Source organism: Trichoplusia ni, chromosome 2 (assembly GCF_003590095.1).
Source record: "Trichoplusia ni isolate ovarian cell line Hi5 chromosome 2, tn1, whole genome shotgun sequence".
In the NCBI taxonomy this organism is placed as follows: domain Eukaryota; kingdom Metazoa; phylum Arthropoda; class Insecta; order Lepidoptera; family Noctuidae; genus Trichoplusia; species Trichoplusia ni.
This window is the reverse complement of record NC_039479.1, coordinates 14,378,227-14,401,721: the sequence shown is the minus strand read 5'-3', so window position 1 is coordinate 14,401,721 and position 23,495 is coordinate 14,378,227. Positions and strand designations below refer to the sequence as shown.

Sequence of the window (23,495 nt, the reverse complement as noted above, 5' to 3'; positions counted from 1 at the left end):
ACAACTATAAGGAAAATGAAGGACATAAAATGATACTCGTGTATTCTATCCGGAATTAACATTCCTAATTTAGCTCAGACCAATTATTCATTGATGCCAATATCATGAAATCCAGAGTAAATGGTGGCTGGATATTATTTAAACATTAAAAATCGATCGACTTCATCTGCTGGCAATAAAGCCACAATTTGTCATACGCTAAGCCACGTGGATTACCTTTAATGAATGTCGCCGTCGAATATGACAATCAGATAAAATATATCCGGACAAATTACCACTGTTCCAATAAGTTTTTAATGAAAACCGCATAGGATATATTATGATATTCTACGTATTAATATTTATTCGTACATTGCAAATACACAATAGTAATCATTGATGACATTATGTATGAATATAGTATTAAAATAGCTTTTACAATCGTTTTTAGTTATTGCATGGTGCTTAGGCCTAACATCTAGATTGATTGTTATGACTACAAACTAAAAGACGACATGTACTATACATATGTATGTATCAATGTATGAACGCAAACAATCATGTTATAAAATCAATTACACAGGGTTACAATAGTAATTAAACAAAGGTACGAAGCGTGTAATACAAGCACTAACATGAATGTTACCAAAATAATCCCATTCAGAAGCAGTAATGAGTCATATCACAATCATTGCCAGTGCTACTTAGTAGTCATATCCCGTTGAATGAAAATAAATCCTACTCGTAAATGTGATTCATAACTGACCGAACATTGAAATCGGTAATTTAAACTGCTACGATCTTTTGCTACATGACTTTAAATCGGACTCGCGTGTAGAGGTCTTTAACCTGTCACACGAAGTCTTTTTAGAAACTTTATGCCATTCTGGCTTACAGCAGAAGCAATATTTTGTCAAAGTTTGACTAAAAATAGTCAGCTATTAGTCTCCTTAATGTTTGGAGTTCACACAACCTTCAGAAAATATGTCCGCCGTACGAGTAATTTGCAACACTCCACGCAAGAAAGATAATGTTACCCGAATTCCCTGGAGTTTTTCTGTTACTTAAGTCTCTCTGAATATTGAGCACACAAGGATATGCGTTATGTAACGCTACACCGCAGCTTTTATGAAACATTTTATCACAATCATCATTTATCTTTGGTACATGTTTCGTTGGAGAACAGAAGATGGCGCGATATCTCCTATATGAAACATTTCGATATTTATCTGCGGCAATAAAAGATAGAATCTATATTTGTCCACAGTGACCTGAGCTGACTTGGGCACAGTGAAGTAGCTACAGAGTAGGGAGTATTGATCACGACAGAAGCAGATAGAACGAGGTGGCCGGCTTTAAATGGTCAAGCCAATTTTGGTGAATGCCTAAAAATAACTAATAATTGGCATGCATCAGTCGATAGCATACATTTTACGTATTGATGGTCGGTATGCGTTCAAAGTATTTACCGATAGCTGTCGCCCACCACATTTAGATTAGCTTCGACACATTTCCATAAATCACTCGACAACTTTATTTTTGTTTTACATAAAAGTTGCATAACGATTTTGCCACAAATAAACATGTAATGTATAATGCCGATATAACCGGCTATATCAATACAGAAATCAGTTAACTTTTGTATCTGAATATAAATGACTTTATCGTCGCCGAGTTTTGGCTGTCACGCTTAAAACTGGATCATGGAGATATAAAAGCTGTCATTCCACATATCCTTTTGTTTCAATCATGGAGAAGCAATAAACAGCCGTCTTTTAACGATTCCCTTTAGGAACTTTTACGGAGTAACGGTATTGTACAGTCGTTTTCATTGTTATTACCTGCCATAAGGAGTTTCACAAAAATAGGCCCTTTTTTCTGTGTCAATTGTTTCATCTTGAAATGGAATCCTTAGAGGAAATCGCAAATAAATGTAAATTATAATTACCTCTCCGTTCTCTATTGTTTCTCTTTTGCTTTCGTTTTGTTGTTTGAAATTATTTAGCTTTGAATAAAATAACTGTAGGTCCTTAATCATTGAAACAAACAAAAATACTACTATTATGACTGCTGCTGCGTCACGCTGGGTGGTGAGCTGTAGGTTTGATTCCAGCAGGGGTCAAAGTGAGATCTAACAGTAATTGTATTTGACGTAATATTACGTTTCAAACAGCCCATGAAAGCTCCACCAACGAAGCTTGACTTATTGGGAAGACTTTCATAGAATATGTTAAACAGGTTACACTGAAACGGCAATATTTTGATATTGTCTTGGAAGTTGCCTTATAACGTGAAACAAGTTTAAAACAACCTTTATTTATTCTATCCACTGAGCTTAAGCAGAATACCGAATCAGGTAAGGTATGTCATATCAGAATATCCGCCGCGACCAAGTTTTCGAGTAATGTCCAATCTAAATTCAAATAGTCTGAAATTATTACAACAATGCTATGGTAAGCCTGAGTGTCACATTCACTTGCAAATTAAATTATGTCAGACATGAAAATGCACTACCTACTATCGCTTAATCAGACTTAACAGTTAATGGATATGACATAACTCATACTCACGGGTATACGTAAATACAAATAATTATAAAATACACCTATTTTTATTAGCTACATTGAAAATAATCGTGAGTAATTCAATTATTACTTGTATTAATTTATCCCCATCACTGTGAACAAATCGTTGTACAAAAACAATGGAAAATATTTTTGGTCTACCGCTACATCTTCGTCTAACTATTCAGACACTAGCTGTTGCCCGCGACTTCGTCTGCGTGGCTAGAAGATATAAGTTATGATTTAGATCTACCCCGTTTTTTCCACATTTTCCATTTTATCTTCGCTCCCATTAGTCGCAGCGTCATGTTTTATAGCCTAAAACCTTCCTCGATTAATGATCTATTGAACGCAAAAAGAATTTTCCAATTTGAACCAGTAGTTCCTGAGATTAGCGCGTTCAAAAAAACAAACAAACAAACAAACTCTTCAGCTTTATATATTAGTATAGATTTTGTGCATGACTATACATTCTACCTATGAAAATAACAAACAATACGGTTCAGCTGGTTATGGTCAGACTTAAAAAAATAGTCCAGTAATAGTATTTTCTATTAGTCATGACTGTAAAGTATCCTTACAATCTTGCGCATGCTTATTGAACTGTCAAGATAAAGTCACGGTACTTGTCAGATGTCATTCCAATACATGATTTTTTTACTAATTTACTTTTTTAATGCGATGCAACATTGTTAAGGTTTTCTGCTTCCTATCTACTTGGGCTTAGATATTATTATAATACCATATACCATCCGTCTTGTTGGTCGCTTTCCATATGGGTAGCAAACATGATTACTCTTTCATATTGGAGAAAAGAAACGATCATAACATTCAACATTAATTTATATGATAAAAAACCCATCTCGAGGACGCCTATGAATATAAAAATTATCACCAAACATTTATTTCTTTTCGATTTCTATGAAAAGGAATATTGGACCATGGATTAATATTAAAATTGAAATTCTGGCTACTGCCTCTTTTGTGATATATTATGTGACCAATTTGCAACGCATCGTATCATTTTTTGTAATATCTGAATCAGCGTAAACCTTTCATGAAGAAAAAACTGTGTACGTTTATTTAAGTAATAAATCTCCCTCAGCTGTACAAATTACTGAAAAAAGCATATTTCATATTTTTGTACTTGACAGCTGAGTGGGCGTCAGCAAAAAGTTTGTTATAAAAATAAACGAAACTAGCATCGCTCCTCATAATTTTACAATGCTGACAATGAAGTTTAGTTAAAACATAAGCGAATGTTAATACCAATAATTGAATGAATGTGCCCGACTAGGCAGTTATCCGACTAAAATGTCTTAAAGTAATGATTTGCAGTTGTGTGAGCGGGACGGAGTTATGTAACTCATAGAGCATCGTCTCTCTTCCACAACAGCAATAATATTATTTACGAGTTGATGGTAGAGCCGTTGTTAGTGAAATTAAGCGTGAACAGAAAGCCGACTGAATAACGATTTATCAACGCGTTAATATTTATGTTTAAATCAATTATGAAATTAATAATACAGCTCCATTTTGCATAGAATCAATTAATTGACGTGGTAATTATTCTTTTTTGTGACACATGCTGTTAACGACGTTAAAAAATTGTGTTGATAGCAATATTCATTATGAATTTTAATTTTATATTTGTATCTGTTTTTTATACACGGGATAACTTCATGGAAGAGGCCCAGTCCTTTTTAGTGCACAGGGACACAGATCCAACGTGCAGCGGCTTTGTAGGGAAATTTAATCTAAAATGTGACCTCTATCTCACCTCCAGTCTATGCAGATGCAGAACAATTGCATTACATATTCAAAAATAATTAGGTTCTTATTCTTTGAGATCTCAAGATGTTACGGAAAACTATGGCATATGTCTTCCTGACACCCGGTAATGTAAATAAACCAGTAGACGGTGAATTGCTGCTCACTTTGGATGTTATATTAATTTTGTAGTATTATTATAATTAGTTTAAGATACTCCGTACAACTAGCAAATGTATGGAAAGCTAAACATATGCTACAGAACCTTCAAGTCTTACAACGTAATAACAAATAAGCATTGTATTTTAAATTTCTCTCTCTCCCTCTCTCATATTAAGATCTTATTAGGTAGAGTTTGTTGCGTAGTTCCATTGGTCGGTAACACACGAGAAATAAAACAATATCATAATGAACTAATAATAATAGGGTAATTTTTCGTAGTTCATCGCCACTAACGTGCCGTAACAAAGTACCTAGGCTTAAGATTATAGATTAGTCTCTAATCGAATTATAAGTGTTAAGGCAACAAATCCGATTGTTGAGGTAGAGTACCTGCTGTCGAATAATCAAGTCTGGTCGGATGTTGCTGGCTAAAGCAAGGTCAAGGTAATTGCCCTCTCTTACATAAAACTTGTATGTATGCGGTACCCTTGCCTAATCCCTAGCGGTTTAGCATTACTGTATATTTAAAGCCACTAGCAATGTTGTGAACTCGTTATTCGATGTGTATCTACGCATGTAATATTTACTATAACTAATAATGTATGGGACGTGAAGCCGTCACTGTTCCAAAACAAATAGGAAATTAATTTGACGATATATTCCATGTTAACAAATTTATTTGTCAACTTCAGAATGTCAAGGGTGTAAAGGGATGATGGATCAAAACATTTACACATAGCCTTCCCGCCGCGTCAGCAAATGATTAAGGACTCCACATGGGCAACAGCGATACATACGAGTAGTGAACCGTTGCATCATTTAATAAATTTATATATGGAGTAAAATTTGATATTGACAAAGTATTTACTTCGTGGTGGTCATTAGTAGTCATTACATCACCAGAATGCGAGCAGTACCCTGGGTAATACATCACTATAGTCCGCGCGTGACCTAATCATACTCATAACATCTCTAATATAATAGCATTATATACCGTCAACCATTTAATTACATAAAGTGCAATTGTTTGCAGAAACCTAGTTAACAAACTTGGGGAATCAGTATGCCAAGCATGTAAATTTGCATAGTAAAACTTTGTGATGCAGCTTTTAGCGTTACTCGTATCAGCGTACTGGATGGATGTGTATGGATATTAGCATAACGTATCCTACTTTTAATTCTTGTTCCTGTATTAAAGGAACGAATTAAGTTGTTAATAATACTTTTTGTAAAAACGCTGTACACGAATATGACCTTAACTCGAAACACGACATTGTTTCACGTCACTTGACACCCGCTTAAATAATAAATGATTCTACCTAAAGCGTGTCATCAACTTAGAGTTGCTTTTGAACTAATTAAGCGGGAGTACCTCAGACCGCGAATTAACTGCTCAGCTTTTCTCCTGCACAACTTAAAAGCTAAGAGCATCTACATAATTAAATCACCTCTTAAGTTCTTTGTGAAAATCAATTATGATCTCCATTCAAATCTTAATGCGGAACTCCTGTAATCAAATTATTCTGAATACTTTATCGTTCTCATCGAGCAAATTGCTGGCAATACCACTGAAGACCTTTCATTTACATATTCATCACTCTGTTAGGACTTGCCCGAACTGGCTCGTCTTACCTTTCCACCAAACAAGTGTGGGAAACTGCAAGTCAATAGTGACATTCACTTACGTGTTACTTTAAACAATAGGCCTGTAGCCACAAGAGCCTGAGATTAGGGAGCTAATGCTTCGTACGCCACAACGTCATGTTCGGTAAGTATATCTTTGAAAGATTAAACATGAGATCGATTCCTGGCCTAAAGTCTACATTTGTTAGTTCAAAAAGCACTTGCTTGGTTTTCTGATACCAAATTGTTATAACTTTACATCTTGCAAAGTGTATTTATATTTAGCATTGTTTTCCAAAGCGGAACAGCAGACCCTAATTTAAATTGATGTTAATCCAGCCTCCAGAACGTGCTTGCCGAGAAAATTGGATTATCATCATCAAATTGTTTTAATATGCCTGAACATGATTTTATTTAGTCAGTGTAATTCGATAAATAATATAATTAATGATTTTCCAGAAGCCAAAACATCGCGTACTTCATATTTCGATACTCGATATGCATCAAAGTAATAAAAACACTTGTTCAGCTATTCTCTTACTTATTTATCTTCGTAAAGTATTCTAGAGTTCTCTCGTATAATTCGCTTATGGCTCCATAATATAACCGCGTCACCGGAATATTAAGAGCTCGGAAATATCAAGAAACCTACAGCTGTAATTTAACTTTGCGAAATTTTAAGTTTGCCGTAACCGGGTTTTGGCGTTCTTCAAAACAAATTTCGGGACCGGAATGAATAGGTACTTTCAACGTACGTGCACAAGACGTCGCTTTTCTGCCACCTTCTCTTGAATTTTGCTTTAATATGAGATTTGTTGCATACAAAACTTAGTTAATAGGGCAAAATACTATAAATAAACAAACGTTGATATAATAAATATATATAATAAGATTTATTTTTAGATTTAAATTAATGTCAGCTGTATGAAAGAGTGGCAGCAATACACATTTAATAAATCCTGACTTTTTCAATTCAGCGAATTTTCCGCTTTGCATCTGCTGAATATTCAGGGGGTAACCGGTAGCGTTTGCACTTGTATACCTCCATTGTAGGCGAACACATTTTGTTTAATTCATCTGTAATGTCGGCCACTAACATCTAGTTATATAGACCGTTAAATCATTATGTGCTACATATACAGAATGTTTTATAATATGCAGTACCATACACGCGACATATTATATTAGAAAAAATATATATTGTATCCTACTACTATTATAAAGGCAAAAGTTTGTAAGTATGGATGTATGGATGTTTGTTACTCTTTCACGTAAAAACTACTGAATGGATTTGAATGAAACTTTACCACAATATAGCTTATACATCAGAATAACACATAGGCTACAATTTTTGAGGTTTCTAATGTGAGGTCGTAAAAAAACACATTTTTTGCGCTTACATTGCAAACGCTGACTGAATCCTACAAGATAGATAGAAGGCTGATAGATAGATAGAAGGCAGGTATAAATTATAACTTATATCTCCTAAACACGCGGACGAAGTCGCGAGCAACAGCTAGTTTAGAAATAAAAGTCTTGGTTAGCTGGAGTATGCATGCAAGTATACCTATTCATAATGGCCTTCAATACACTTACGGCTATAATAATATATAATAAATTAACTCAACAGTTAGAAATATGAGTACGTTGGTATGTTCATTTCATGCACGCGACGGACTTGTTCATTTCTATTTTCTTCCTTTGAAGCGTGTCTACTTTAAGTACACCATAAAATGATATCTAAAATTAGCATTCTGTGGTAATAGCGGTTGATTGTTGAACAAGTCACACAACTTGCGAACATATGCTTCATGTATCAACAGATCAAACATCAAAGAAGTTTTCTATTTTCAAGAACGAATGAACGAAGACAGTTAATGTATGAATGAATGAGAGGTTATCTCATTTCATTCTTAGAAGACGTTTCGATATGTGACTACGCGACAAGCTATTTATAAAGCGTTTTATTATTGCCGTTATTATTTAACCGTCGGTAATTATGTTCAGCGCCAAGGCAGTTTATTTTCGAAACACGTAGACGATCTATGTAGCTCGGTAACTTTATCTCAAAGTCTAATGTTTATAAATCACCTGTGCTATGTGAAAGTTTGATAATTAATGTTCTTACCCCGTTACGGCGTTAATTTACAACTTTGGATTTTATGTCGAAAGCTGTAATTGCAATGTTGAGGTGTTTGAAATTTTACATTTTTTTTGTTAGTATTATCTATTCTAAATGTAGCAATACTTCTGTTCCTCCTTGATACATAGCTATCATAGTTGTATTGGTAAACCTAATACTTCAAATCATCTTCAGCAGACTTTCTTCTTTCACCATAAGTAGAAAAAATCTTCTGCGAGATTCAAAAATCAAATCAACAAGCACTGTAAACGTTGATAAAACATTTTTGAGTTAAAATTTGTAAATTTGACGTTTTTGTAAAGAATTTTTCCGTGTTACATTTTATGAAAATTCCGTTAGCCAGTCGGTCAGACTCAGAAATAACAGTATGTAAATTATATTCAACAACACAGTATGGTGCCCAATCACCTGGACCGCAGTGTTTTCGTAATATAACGATACCAATTACTAACCACAACGCAAAATGTTCTACATTTAAATAAGGACTAGGAAATTATTTACAATTTGGAAAATAGTAGTGAGTATGATGTAATTGATAATGTATTCATCGGTAATTATAGTTAATGTACGCAGGTATGTTTAAACTAAGTCTATGTTTTGCCTACTACCTAAGGTAATGAAGGCACACTGGGTATAGATATAGGCAGGTGTGACAATAGATCTCTTGTACAATAGTCCGTCTAGGGCGTCTAGTATTCATTATATTAAATCATATTGAGAGTCACACTACACTACCCGAACGTACATTCTCAAAGAGCTAACCAAACAGCTTCTACGAATGCTTATAACATCTTACTTTAATTAATAAAATAAACATCTAGTAGACAGTAAATACCTTGCTGTCCTTATAATTTATCTTTTAGCTCCTTAAAACAACGCAGACCTAACCAAGGCAGAGGAAACAAAAATGAAGCCATAATTTAATATGATATAAGATTATGAGTTATTCTGGTTTATATCATCCGCTCCGCGGCGTAAACACTTGGGACTTGAGAGTTACGCTTGCTAATTAAATGTCCAATTGGCAAGTTTAGCTGGCTAACTTAACTAACCGAGTTTCGTTTGTTTAAGCGAGTTAAACAAGTGAGAACTAACGAATCGGGGCTTACTTACTTACCTACTTGTTTCTTTTTAATTGTTTGTGTAAAACGAGCTAAGCTGATGCTTTTTTCTTGAATACTTATATGAGTATAATAGTTTTTCATTATAATTACTTGAACTTCTTTTTAAATTTGCCGAAATCATATTCGGTTTAAAAATACGAGTATTTCATATTTTTTACAACTACACAGTACAGTGTAAGAACAGCTAACATTTTTACCTTTAAAATATTGTCATTTATACAGAAACGCAAATTTGTAATACCAAGAATAGAGCACATATTTCATAGAAATTGTTACGAGGCGGAAAGTTAATCGACGAATAGTGACATGTCGCAAAGTGACGGTTAGGTTGCCTAACACACCCCCGTCCATTTTATGCACTTTCCTTTGATACATTAACATGGACACAGATTCTATTAGATACATTATTTCTATTATATCACAAACATTTGTCCTCCAGCCACGAACCCACGTAGCTGTCAGGGTCACTAAACTCTAGACCAAGAGGCCAGTCTAAGAGTTAGAACCGATACCTATTGTAATCTATTTTTTTCACTATAATTAGAAAAAAAATCTATAGAATGTTATGCCCTCAATATATAGCATGCTAGCATAATATATTCTGCTATCTATTTTGCATGGTATTGTACATTATAGTACACGTCAGTCTTATCGCTAATGTTCTTGTTCCATTAATTATTTATTCCAAGAAACATCTTCAGTAGAATATTTTAGTTTCACATATTTATATTATTTCATTTCTACTCTTCATTAAAAAGGCACCAACCATTCAAATTTCAGACTAATTTCACAGACCATAGAAATTATTGCTATTAGTATAGTCCTATCTGTACCAAGTTTCAGAAATCACATTAAACTCCAATAATCTAGCTAATATCGCAAACCATTCACGCATGAAAGAGCGATAGTTGCAAATTACCAGCTAATAGCTCTGCGCAATGTTCCATTTATCTTTTGCAAATCAAACTATGCAATCAACGAGAGAAGTATTATCGAATACATAGAATTCAAACAGTTAATTAAAGTCGTACATTTATTTTCAGGGATTAATCAAGTCTGATAGACACTGTCCGATTGCCAAACTTCTTGATACATGATCACTTCATTACTTGTATTCTAAACTCCAAAAAATACTAAGACTTTGTGGAACGTACGCTATTAATTTGATATCAAGATTGAGTTCATGCCCCTTAGATTGATGAAACAATCGCATATGAAATTCCTGCCACGATACTGGGCCCGAACATTTCCCCAATGATTTGGCAACTCGCCCCCGCCTATATTTAAATCGTAATCTCACTGAGTCAACGCTCTCGTCGCTCTAACACCCGAAATAAACGATCCCGTGAATACGACAATATTCGACCGAGTTCTGAATAGCAACAATAACTGGTAGAACTTATTCAGTTCTGTGCATGTGCATCGGGTACTATGAAGATTAATATTCGATGATTCGGAACATTTACATCTTCATTTGTTCATTTACAATGTTAAGCATGAACAACGAGGATTTGTTTGATAAAGTTTATGACCTGATTACCCTTTAATCTTATCTAGATAACATGTTATAATAAAGAGGAGCCTCATTTAGTCGGTCTTCGTCACCGCTTGACATTCTCGTGCGATGTCATATTCCAATTCTTTCTCCGGAAACTCTAAAAATATCATTTGCGATGACCAACAATCAAAATCCGCAGACACTTCAGATTTACCACGAGACATCGCGTCAAATGTGTGGGTGGGGTTTAAAAAGAAGCTGATTTCTTCAGCAGATATATACTATAATAAACATTGTAGAATGTAGGTATCTCTGCGGCAAAATCCGAGTCGCGACAGCATGCAATTTTGCACCAGTTCTTGATACCATGTTGCTATCAACATTTAGCTGCATGCACATTCGTCGTACAGAATTGTCTGGATTATATTGAGAACAAAACGATACTTACTTGTTTTTTTTTGAGTAATGAAATCCCATGTCTTTAATAGGAAAAGCTTCCGAAACAAAATAGAACCATAAGAATTTATAATAGGTACATCAGGTTTAATTAACAACAGTTGCTAAAACCCTACAACATCGTAATCGCAAATTTCCAATAATCTTGTAGCTATAATGGATAATGTAAGGTTTCTCTTAAACTCCCTTGTTAATAGACCGTAAGATCCTCTTCTAATATACACAACCAGGCACGACTAGTTAGGTTTAATACCATCCAATTAGCTTAATTACGTTATTAATGATGTTCTGCATCAACTAGGAAATTACAGTACACTGTTTTTCATTGGTTCGTTTTATTTTCATGACTTTTATTCAAACAACATTTAGAGTAATCTTATTAAGTTCTGCTGGTTTTGATTTAGCCTGAATTATTGTTAACTCACTAATTTCTATCACACAATTTTCGGGCACACATTTGCGGGATCGGTGGTACAATGTAATTCTGTCACAAACATGTGATAACACTGACACCTATTGTATTATACGAGCAGAACAATGTATGGACCCGCGTAGAAATAGGTTGCGCCGATGGCATTAGATAATACTGAGGCGCAGTTATGCGGTCCCTTCGCAATGGTTTTTAACGACGTTTCATTTCAGTGAGGACAATGTTCGACGTTCGAAAGGGACCGAGCTCCCACAAACAAGGCGAACGATGTCGTTTACACTGTAATCCTGTTGACATAAAGTTGTGCCCGACTTAAGCCGGGGTCTGTGTCGATTGGTTTGAGGGCACGGGGACAATAGCCAAGGATACTGTGTCCGAGTACTGGGACAACGTGATCCCGTCGGATGTCGCCTACACGCTACCTACACCACATACCTAATAAAACCTTCAGAAAGTTTTAATTTAATCTTCATACCCAACAGAAAGGAAGTAAAAGTTTCGAGGTTCCTACTATGATAGACGATCCTGAAACAAGTTGAAGTTTGTAAACTAACAATGTTATTATGATCGTAATATTGTATGGCTTGACATTCACAATACTGTTTTACATAGCGGACTTGAAAAAAAAGGTCCTATAACTTGACAAGAATAAAAATAAAAATTCGAAGTTAGTTTTTGGATAGGTAGGTACAACTACAGTGCACAGTGGTGTGTTATCTGCATGCCAATATGTATATCAGCCAATTTGGTACTAATAGATAGTAACACCGCAAACCATACAGTATCGCGATAATTTATGTAAAGGTTTGGAAATGTTCAAGATACTGAGTGTATATTGGCTTTCAGGGAACATTTAACGCAGCACTGAGAATTTCATACTGAACAAGAACTTTCAATGAATGTTTTATTGATACACGTAATTGGTTTTATGTTTCACAGAAATTTATTAAGTGTCGGTTAAATTATTTCAGCGAATTAATTTCTCTTTTTTAAGCATCAAGCATATTTTCACCATACCCAGTAATTTTTTTATGAAAACAAATAAAATATGAATGTATAAAAAAAAATTGATAGATCAAAATAGGAGAAAAAGCTTCGTTTCCAAAGTATATGATCTAAAAGTTCTTAACAACTTTCCCAAGTACGTGTACTAGTGGAAGTACTAAAAAACATTTCAAGAATTTTCATCGCCGCACAAACAACTGTCGACATAAACGACCTGGAATCGTCGTCTCGAGAAGAAATGGGACAAATTATCGGAGGAGTCACGTACCGCTATTGATTAGCACAAGCTCTCCACAACCGTTAGTGCACATGTCAGACACACTCCCATTTTATGCAATCCTCCGCGTTACTACTGCTATTAAACTCGAAACCTTGTCTGAAATATGGTTTCGAAGTTTAAACTAACAGTTATAAGTTTTATTTTCTACACAAGCAATACCGCGAAGAGATTTCTGTTTCAATAGATTTATGTAATAAAATCAGTCAAATACGAGTTGCACTCTGAGGGTTCGGATAAAGAAAAACATTTTTTTTTTACAAACCAATACATTTATGACCGCAATAATTGTTGTTTAACGTTGATCTGTAGGCTCTATATCTTTTGCGCTATAACTGTCTAGTTTTCTCAGTTCTTGAGGTATATAGCCTGGTTTTTGTACGGAATCTTAAAGGACTTGTTTATTGACATTAAGCCCTGGCGCAGCTGGCCACTGATAATTGGTAGCGAAAAAGTTTATGAGAATCTCCCAACCGGGAAATGAAACTTAATGACAACTCTGTTACAAAGACAGCTACAGAAAATAACATAAATAACTAGAGCCACAATAAATTAGGTCATTAAACCGTTTATACTCAAACAAACAAAATTATAAAATGTTATAAAGTTATACAGGCACCGTAATGTTTATAATGACTTATTTATTGCCGGCCGTGAGGAGATAATCCAATTTTAAAGACAATTCCTGTTACATAGATAAAAAACAGAGGCGTTTAGACATTCGAGACGATGGAAACAAATGAAAGTGTTCGTTTCTATTAGTATTTTAACAGCCTTCAGAAGAGATCGAATGCCCTTAATGCGTGTACTGAATGTGAATGCACATTTTTAATTTGGAGTGGTTTATTGCAACTATATGTATTACAAAAACAACTAGGAATGGGAACTCGGAATTATACAGTCAATGATTTGTTCTTATTATTTTTATTTAGTTCTCTGTGTCCCACTATTGGACAAAGGCCTCCCTCAAGGCCTTTCTCGATTATCTATCCTGGGCCACTTATTCTCTACATATTAATAAAAATGAACTTATGCTTATAAGTTCGTCTTATTCAATAAGATTTGAGTTATTTGTAGTATTTGGATATGTCTCAAACCGTGTATTCAACTATCTTAAACTATTGTAAACAAACTGAAGTATCAAAGCCTTAGAAATCAGTACGTGTCAATCGCACAGAGGCGGACGTCAGTAATGGGCGACACTAACAAGGCAACATGTCGTCAACACTAAACAACTAAACAGTCCCCAACGATATCGAACAGGTTGACAAATACACACCTACATAATATACATGATGTGAACAAACAACCGGCCCTTTTACGCAGATTAGTTCCAACGATACGCTAGACACACAATAAGTATAAAACTTTGGCTGTAATACACCATCCGAAATACGAAGCGCGGAAAATGCGAACAGAAATAAAGGCCGAAAACAAAATCCCGGCCAGAATTATAACGAAAATAATCATATTGAACCGATTCAAAATATTTATGATTAAATTATAAGTATATTGACAAGACCACCATTCAATCACCAGTAAATCATTTCGGGATACTTGGCGGCGCTCCAACTATAAAAGCTGGTAACGAAGTAGGCACGTTTATATCTCAAAGGAAACTCTCGCCCTCGACGAACTATATTTTTTTACGGATGTATTCGTAGCGAACATCCATATCGTACTAAGCTTGTTTAGTTTCCAATTCTCTTTGGTGCAAACTAAACTTTCCTGACCAGAGGAACAAGTTACAGATCTATCTTTTTCAGACTAAAGTTTTTCTACGAACAGAACATACGTATACATCTAAAAACCCTCATTTAGTTGATTATTTTCATAAGACTTTTACAAATCTACTTAGTCTAGCATCTGCTCAGTACTTATTTTCCATTCTTCTCTTATTAAGTGAATAATGAAGTAAAAGCTTTCGATCCAAACATTATTGTGCACAAAGAAAAAATACAAGCACTCACTGGTTTTTTCTCTTAAAAATGAAATATATAGTTGAAGTCGAAGTAACATTAACGACCACAAGTATCAACCAAGTAATAAATCATTTAAATTGCACTTTTATAAATCTTTGAGGTGATAAGTTAAAACAACTTTAAGAAGTCCTTAAAATTACAATTTCGCCTAATGTTCTTCACAAACATTAAATAAATGCCTGGGTATAGAATTTGTCATCTATTCAAAAGTATTAGGTAATTAATTAACGAAGTTTTCTAAAAGCTTCTAGGTCAATAACAATGGGATTTGAATGGCAACTGTTATAAATACTTGTATAACGTGAGGCTATTAATTACTTTGTCTAGACGTACACAAACATGCGTTGAAAACAATCGAATAAAGTCACCTTTGCGCTCCTACATGATAAATATTAGTAGGCGAAAATATCCTATAATATAACCTTGAAAACGCCAACGAGTGAGGATGAAGTGAATACTCTGTCGCAATGTCATCGACGTCCTTCCTCGATACCCCCCGTTATTGTAGCCCGATGTCCATTGTCTTGTCAAAACATCTGAATATTTACACCATTTATCAAGCCACTAGTCGCAAAGCTTGCTACGCGATATTCAATCTACATTACTAAGTCAACAATTTCGAAGTTTGTTTGCTAAATCGGGTAGATTTTCTCCCCATTTTCAGAGTTTCCTTATACCTGCTGATTATTACAATAATATTACCCTTATTTTATAAATCAGCACGTGTTAACGGTAAAGGTAAAAATAAAATAGCTCAGTTATTGCAGCCATAATTTAATTTTTTTATAGTTTCTTACAAGGTTGTTTTGAGAATAACTATGTAGGTTGTGCTTACACTGTGAAATAGCTTTATTAATGTTGTTTACCGTACTTCTGCGATAAGCTAAACAAACGATCAGAAATTTGTCATATTGTTAGGAAAGCGCATGAAATTCTGACAGGTATTATTATTAATGTCACCTCCTTGTCATGTCTGGAATCATAAGAAGCTCCATAAAATATTTTATTTCGCCAAATCTTCATAACCACGGTTTATAACAGAGCTTGGCAGAAGTGTGCTACTGTGTTTGTCTAGTCTAGTATATGAAGTATCCTTTTATTACTTTTGTCAATTATTTTAGACTATGTCTTTTTAAGTACAGATACTTGCTTATATAATATATTATACATTAAAATCGCTTATGTAATTTGTTCGTCGACGACACACATTTTTAAATCAAAACAAAAAAACCATCTACCAGCGGAAAATACATGCAATATACATTGCATGTTTTGATCTTTCAAATTCTAGCTTAGGAAGACATAAAAATTGTAGAATAAATATTTTCGTTCGTTTTATTTAAATTGCTAAATATAAGGTGAAGAGTACGTAAATGCACGTAAATAAGTCAATCATGCGTCAGGAACCAATGAAATTTCTGAAAAAATGCAGTATGGATATCAAGGTTACCCTTTAAAGAATTTTATTTATTTATTTATTTCGTTTTACAGAAAGCTTACAGACAAATAAAAAAAAACTGTAAGTAACACATATAGGTTGTGACAATTGCTAATAACAAGCTTCCACATTTACATTAGCCAGTTACAATTTACGTTGTGATCTCACTCCATCTAGTTAATTGAAATACATAAAAAAAAGAAGAAAATATTGTATATTACATGCAAGAAGTTAATTACGTTAATTAGCCATATTAATTAAACAATTACTCAATTATATGCCACAAAAGTATTCCTTGTTAAGGATATTTCTAATTTTACGTGCACTAGTGCAAAATAAATCAACTTCTAAGTTGATTTTTTATCGTAATCAGAGTACAGAGCCACCTCATTAATCAGGTCATCACCTCACGATATTTAATCCTTCGCGGGCTTCATCTTTCATCCTAAGAGCAATACACATATCTCTAACATAGTGTCCCAAAATATGAATTGTACTTAGAACAGAGAATGTAAGTGATACTTTAGAACACAATTTTAAAGACCTAAATCAAAACTAGTAGTAAAGAGAGTCACGTATTCTTATAACTGGATTTCTTACTTCATCTAAAAATAATTATGATGAGATGAAATGTTGCATCCAGTAATTTTGATGTAAGTATTCGTAAATATCAAGACATCAATGACTGAGCACTAACACAATAATATTTTCATTCCCAGATTCTTAGCAAAAGTAACATTTATATGTATGTTTTCATTGGACGTCGTGTCTAAAATCGTTTGGTCATGGTACAAAATTATCCGTCTGTCTATTCTGTAAATAATCATTTACGAATCGCGCTGAAAGACTAAACAAAGATCTATCATATTATAGTATTTCTGCAAAGGAAAACTGTTTCCATGATTTTATATTAAATTCGTAATGATTTTCAGCTGTTGTACCTAGTTTTTTTGTTCCCCCGATCGTAAAGACAAATTAGCTGTTGACAACGTGAGAAAAATATGTCAGTGACATTTTCTAAACACCAGCGGCTCTTAGCTTTTTAAGAGTCGTCTAAATATTGTAGAGAGCCGCTAATATCTTCCATCATCACTCCTAGTATTGGCGTACGTACTTCGGAACCACTCTCAAGGGGCTTACAGGAGCGCGCTGCGGTCGTCTTGAATACTATAAAATCTTCAGTTCTTGTTGAGAAGTTTACGCCCCATTTTGTTCATCTACCGCTGTGAAACTTGACTTTTGCTGTTTTACAACCTTCCTACTTACTTCGAGCTCACCGCAGATGCTTTTACTTTACTATTTGAGCAACTACAGTAATTTAAAGTTTGTAAAATTGAAAAAAACTTCTGTTGTACGCTACCGAAGATTTACATTAAATATTCATTTAGTGGTCAGGACTGGCAGAATAGCAGATCGAAACGAGACGAAACTGCAATAGAGAGTAGTCGTTGATCACTAAACGACCTTTGTATTAGGTATTATTTTCCTTTAGTTGGGAATATCAGATCAATATTAGTGTACTCTATATTCTATCAGTTCAGAAAACCAACAACGGAGCAACATCATGTAGCAGAAAATGATCCTGTCGTAATTTCGTATCGATGTCAGTGTCACTAGCAAACTACAATCGACTGCCAGAAGACAGCCTCATCAATGTGCTAACGAGATTTCGCACTGAGAACCAAACTAGCGTTGTTTAACTACGGAGAACATTACGTTCAATGGAATCACTAAGCTAGTTAGAAATTTGTAATTGACGAGATATTGCAAGTATAACGTGGTTGTTTCATGGGTAATTGAATAATATACTAGGGGAGCTACTACTATTTCCTGAAGCAGTTACATTTACTTGTAATATAATAGAAACACCTCCATGCGCCTCGTAGAATGCCATCTTGGTTTTACAACTGCAGAGCTTTACGTCGTGATGTCGCAAATCGTGAAGCAAATCAAACTTACAAAGCGTTCTCGTTCAAAATCTTTTTGTTTCTTGAAATTTGTTGAGAGCCAAAGTTTCGACCAATAAAATCTCAATAAGTATCTATAGACTGGTAATCAATCACTTTGTAAACGATTGGAGCGAGCGAATGAGATTAAACCAATACATTTGCATACCAGAGGGGATTTATAGATTTTTTAAGTAGTTTATAAGAAGAAAGGTACTAAATTATGGAAACTAAATCACTCTGTTTCAATTTATTGGTTTAACGACGTAATTGATCCGTCTGTATGTAGCAAGCAAGTGATATTTTAGGAAACGAAAGATTTACCTCGTTAATTTTATTAATTTATTGTTTACAAAACATTCTCGTAGGTACAACACGGGTAACAAAGTATTTAAAAAGCGTCTTTGTTTTTTAAAGCTAACTCAAACTATATAATCCTGCTCCTAAATAAACCAAGACTCTCATAATTTGTTTATAATTTCGTCACTTTAAATGTACATTTCTAAACCACACCCTTTACTGCACATACAATTGCAAGCCCTAATTGGCTTACAATAATGAAGAATAACTCATGTTGTAATAATAACTTTCGTGACACGGATTCATAATAATTTATTTAATAACGGTTTACTCACGCGTATGTATCGGGATTGTCCGACTAGTTTCGGAACCAAAAATATCTCGCGGTAAAGGACTCTCTCCTTTATCGGGAGCTGACGAAATCACTTATCGAAATTCTCAATCAGCCCACGTAACATTAAAAACGGTTATTTTATAAATAATAATGATTACCACTCTATTTTACGTTTTATGGTCACAAATGTGAATTATCCTGTTAAACATAACTACAAACTTTTGGGTACGAATATAATATATTTAATTATACTGACTCTAAACTCGGCCCTAAAAGGAAACCGCCGACCACATCCTTTGAAATTTTACATATCATGTAGGACAAAACAAATAAAATAGGTACCACGTCAAATACTACATACGTGCTGACTGCTGACTCATGTACCTACGAAAAACAAAGGTAGCTATTGAATAATTCTAGATGTGCTAAAGGTTATGTATAGACTTTGCAGATGATAGGATTAAGTCGTATTTATTTACAGTATGATGCCTTTACTCATAAAAAATATACTAATTGCCCTTCTCATCATGAACTTTGAACCCACGATTTCTCGACTCGACCTCAAGAGTTCTCAGTTAAAGCCTAAAACTAGTCCGAAGTTATCCGTATCTTCAGATAGTTTCAGCGGTAAGAGTTACCAGCTTTAAGTAGTAACGCAAATTATCATAGTATTAACTTAATTCTTTACTTATTTTAATATCCTCCGGGTTGAAAGCTATTGTAAGAAGTCCTAACACTTGCTGACTAGATTTAAAAAGTAAATTTCCCACAGCGTAATATAAGATAAGCATTTATGGTGTTTGTGAGATCACCTGCTGCGAGATCTATTTAAACTGATAAAAAGTGGAGGACCAGCAATACTGCCTGTGGGCGGCCCTTCGTTAGGCACTTCAACATTTTTTCAGCAGAAAGAAGGAAAAATTCTTAACACCTTTCAGATTAATGATAGAATCGATCCTAACTCTATTATCGGTTACCTCGGGTATGTATAATTTAAGCTAATTTTATTATAGATTGCAATCTTCGAAGAATTTTTGTAAGCAGTCAACCGAATTAAAAAATATTTCATCACATAGTCAGAAACCCATGAGAGCGTGGTGAAATTAATGTCCTTATTGTAATGTTGGTATGAGGTTGCTACGCGAGTTGCGAGTAATTTGGTGGTAATACTTGATTCTCTACTAAAGTGTTTTGGAGTAAGTAAATCACGGAGAATGCTTGAAAATATTATATATATATGGGCTAGATAGCTAAGTACCCTCATATATATTATTTCCACACACACAGACATAAGTATTTTTTTTTAAACGAAGAAAGAAACAACCTTTTTAAATAGTTTAAAAACCTTCGTTGCCAGCAGTTGCCGTACTAATTTGTGTATCATGCAACTGTTTGCGTGGGTCGAGTTGATGAAAATCTCTCTCTCTATCCGTTGTAAATGCTGACTTTATCACACAATCAAAAATTTGCTCTGAATATATTTACCGTTGAATTCATGACAATACAATATCACACGTGCCATTCCTAAAAAATGATTCTTAATTCTCAGAAAAGCGCTACTCGATCTGCTACAACTCCCACGCAACGTACGTAGATCTTTAACTACGGATTTAAGGCAGACAGTGCTACGAATGTTTTTTTGCTACGTAGTTTACGTAGACTTTAAATAATACGATTATACTCCATTTATTATAATCAGAACACAAAGATATTGAACATTAATATAGTTTACTGTTAAATTAATAGTTATTGGAACAAAAATACTATCCTCATAATAATGTCTCTGGATGATTATTTTTGCGTTATGTATTAATTTTTAATCTAATTGTTATTTTCAAAAATAGAGCATTAAAACATAATTATAAAAAACATGACGTTTTTACAACTTACCTTCTAAAAAACCCGTTGCAAAACGGCTACAAATAATTCAAATAAATCACCGCGATACGAGAATAAAACAGTCCACAAAAAAATCACATCTTAAGAAAAAAGTTACGACTGACGCGATAATACAATAAAGTTGTCGGGCGACTATCGCCGTCGCGGCGTGAGGCGATGCTGAAACGACCTACCCTCGCGGGAGTTCGCATACGACTGGCACAGCGAGCAACCGGCAGGCAGGCCGGCTCTTTAGGCATTTCATCGTTGATGCACTGCGTAGCATACTTGCACCGTTTTCAGCCAGCCACCGTCTGAAATGCTATCCAGTATTCTAGCACGACTATCGTACAATTATCAGTCAACGAGATAAATTGTAACAATGTATCGATTGTTTTCTTTTTTAATTCAAAACGACTCCCACTTTAAGGAGTTTTGATGCTTGTGTCGCGGGGGTTTTATACAAACATTCAATTTACATGCACAAAGATATCCAGACAGGACAAGCATTCATGGCTCACACAAATGCTTTTTCTTTAAATGAAGATAGGTCAGTACTTTATCAATTGCCTACATCAGGATTGATCTATGTATGTCATCATAAAGTCGTTAGCTGACGCGTCCAAATGGCATTTTACTGAAAAGATAAAATATATAATTGAGGAAAAACAGTAGCCTACTGTATTTTCCTGTTAGGCTAAAACACATGATAAAGTTATTATATTTTTACAATTAATCTTTTTACGACCAGTGCTAGAAGTTTTCTTATATCCGCGGTTCTTACCGCATATCCTGCTGAAATTTGATTTAACTGTTTATGAAATACGAGAGAAAACAGGTAGGTATGCGTTGCAGGTAGGGCTAAAATTTCGTGGGTTTAAAGATACCGCTTTTTGTAGGATGCAAATACATTTAAATGTGCTAGGGGACCAACGATGCTGTTAAAACAAACAACATAGTAAGCGGATACCAAAATTATCCTGTTTACGTCAACAAATCTTGTGCAGTATTTGGAATGTTGCGTCAAAACCAAGTTGGGAAAACTTATAAAACAACTTTCTGTTAATAAAACTTGAAAATCTCGGTAATTGTCCTGCGGAAATAAGTGAGATACACATTGTTCAAGGCCATAGGTCGTACGTGTACCTATTCGAGTGATTAATACATGTATGCTTTGTAATGCGTAGGATGGTCTGAAAAGGGTTCACGTTATAGTAATATCAATACTAATGACTATTATTAAATATGTCATCGTAACTTCAAGGTTGAATGCCATTTATGTAAAGATATGTGCCTAGGTATTGATGAAGAAACTCTGCGTACCATTACTTCAACAATGAACCCGTTAAGAAGATAGTAAAATTTATGAGGTTTTTTCTGAAAACTTTTGGAAATGAGCTATAGATTCGCGGTTGGCAATATGGCATCAACCTTAAATTGGAAATTTGCTCATTGCTCATTCAAGTAGCAATATTTTGTTCCATAAGTTTCACTATCTAATATATTTTTTTTATAAATTGCCTTTTTCTGCTGTGTATATAATAACTTTAGATGAGCTCCAAAACAAAAGGCTTGAAAATAACTTTTTTTGCCAGATGAATGGGAAAACTCTTTTGACTATTGATAAACTTCATAAGAAAATAATTTAAACCTACCTAATAATATGAACATAACAAATTCGCGACTTTCCCGGAGTATTAAAATAAAAACGCCTTTCCTCGACAGAATAACTTTTTCACTTTGTACGCTGAAACCGTGAAAAGTTTTCCGACAACCAATTTAATATTCCGCAAATTAAAAGATTCCATAATTAATTCATGAAATCAAGCCGTGACTCGTAGAGAACCCTTCACCAATTAGTCCGAGGGAGTGTGAAGTTAGCAGTTTAATACCTTGTGGCTTTCCCTATCCGACTAATATCTAATAAAACAACTTCAATAATATCGGATTGAAAGTAATTAAGGAAAAGTTATACAATATCCTCGAAGAGTTTTATAATATCCTGGCCTTTCAGCGCTAACTATTTATTTATAGGTCGGATATTGCGACTTTCAAATGAGTAGTACTTAAGTATTTATTTCTTAATAGTAAATCTAGAGTAGCTTTATAGGAACTTATCTAACGATGAGGTCCGAGTGACTTGACATGAAAACATTGGGAAGTGCATATTAATTTGAAAAAGGGGACAAGTGCGAGTTGATCTCGCGTGAAGAGGGTTCCGTACGATGTTACCTATCATGTTTTTGGAGTTAAAAAATACGTTCTCCCACACATACCACCTGCAAATGTAAGTTGGTACGCACAAAATTGAGTGATTTACCATGTTATTTTAATATCAATGACTTCTTATAGGTTTTCCTATAATCTATAAGGAGAAAACTAATATCTGTATTTTTTTCAAAATTTTAGGTTCAGTAGTTTCGGAGATAACGGGGGGGGGGGGGAATGGTCAATTTTCGTCTATTTTCTTGAATAACTTGGAAACTATTTATTTTAAAATTACAAAAAAATACATTTAAGATCTTCTCAACAAGACATTTCATTTGATATGCCACACGATGCAGTTTTCAGAATTTCTTTTTTTAA

General features: G+C 34.3%; 1 protein-coding gene across 1 annotated transcript in view; it reads right to left on the bottom strand.

Annotated features, from left to right (window-relative positions):
- The window catches only part of LOC113508334 (serine/threonine-protein phosphatase rdgC), a 60,616-nt gene extending 39,386 nt beyond the window's left edge, over window positions 1–21,230 (bottom strand). The window contains exon 1 of the mRNA XM_026891303.1: window positions 20,922–21,230. The gene's annotated coding sequence lies outside the window, so the exon portion shown is untranslated. The remainder of the gene's footprint in view (window positions 1–20,921) is intronic.
- Window positions 21,231–23,495: the final 2,265 nt, after the last annotated feature.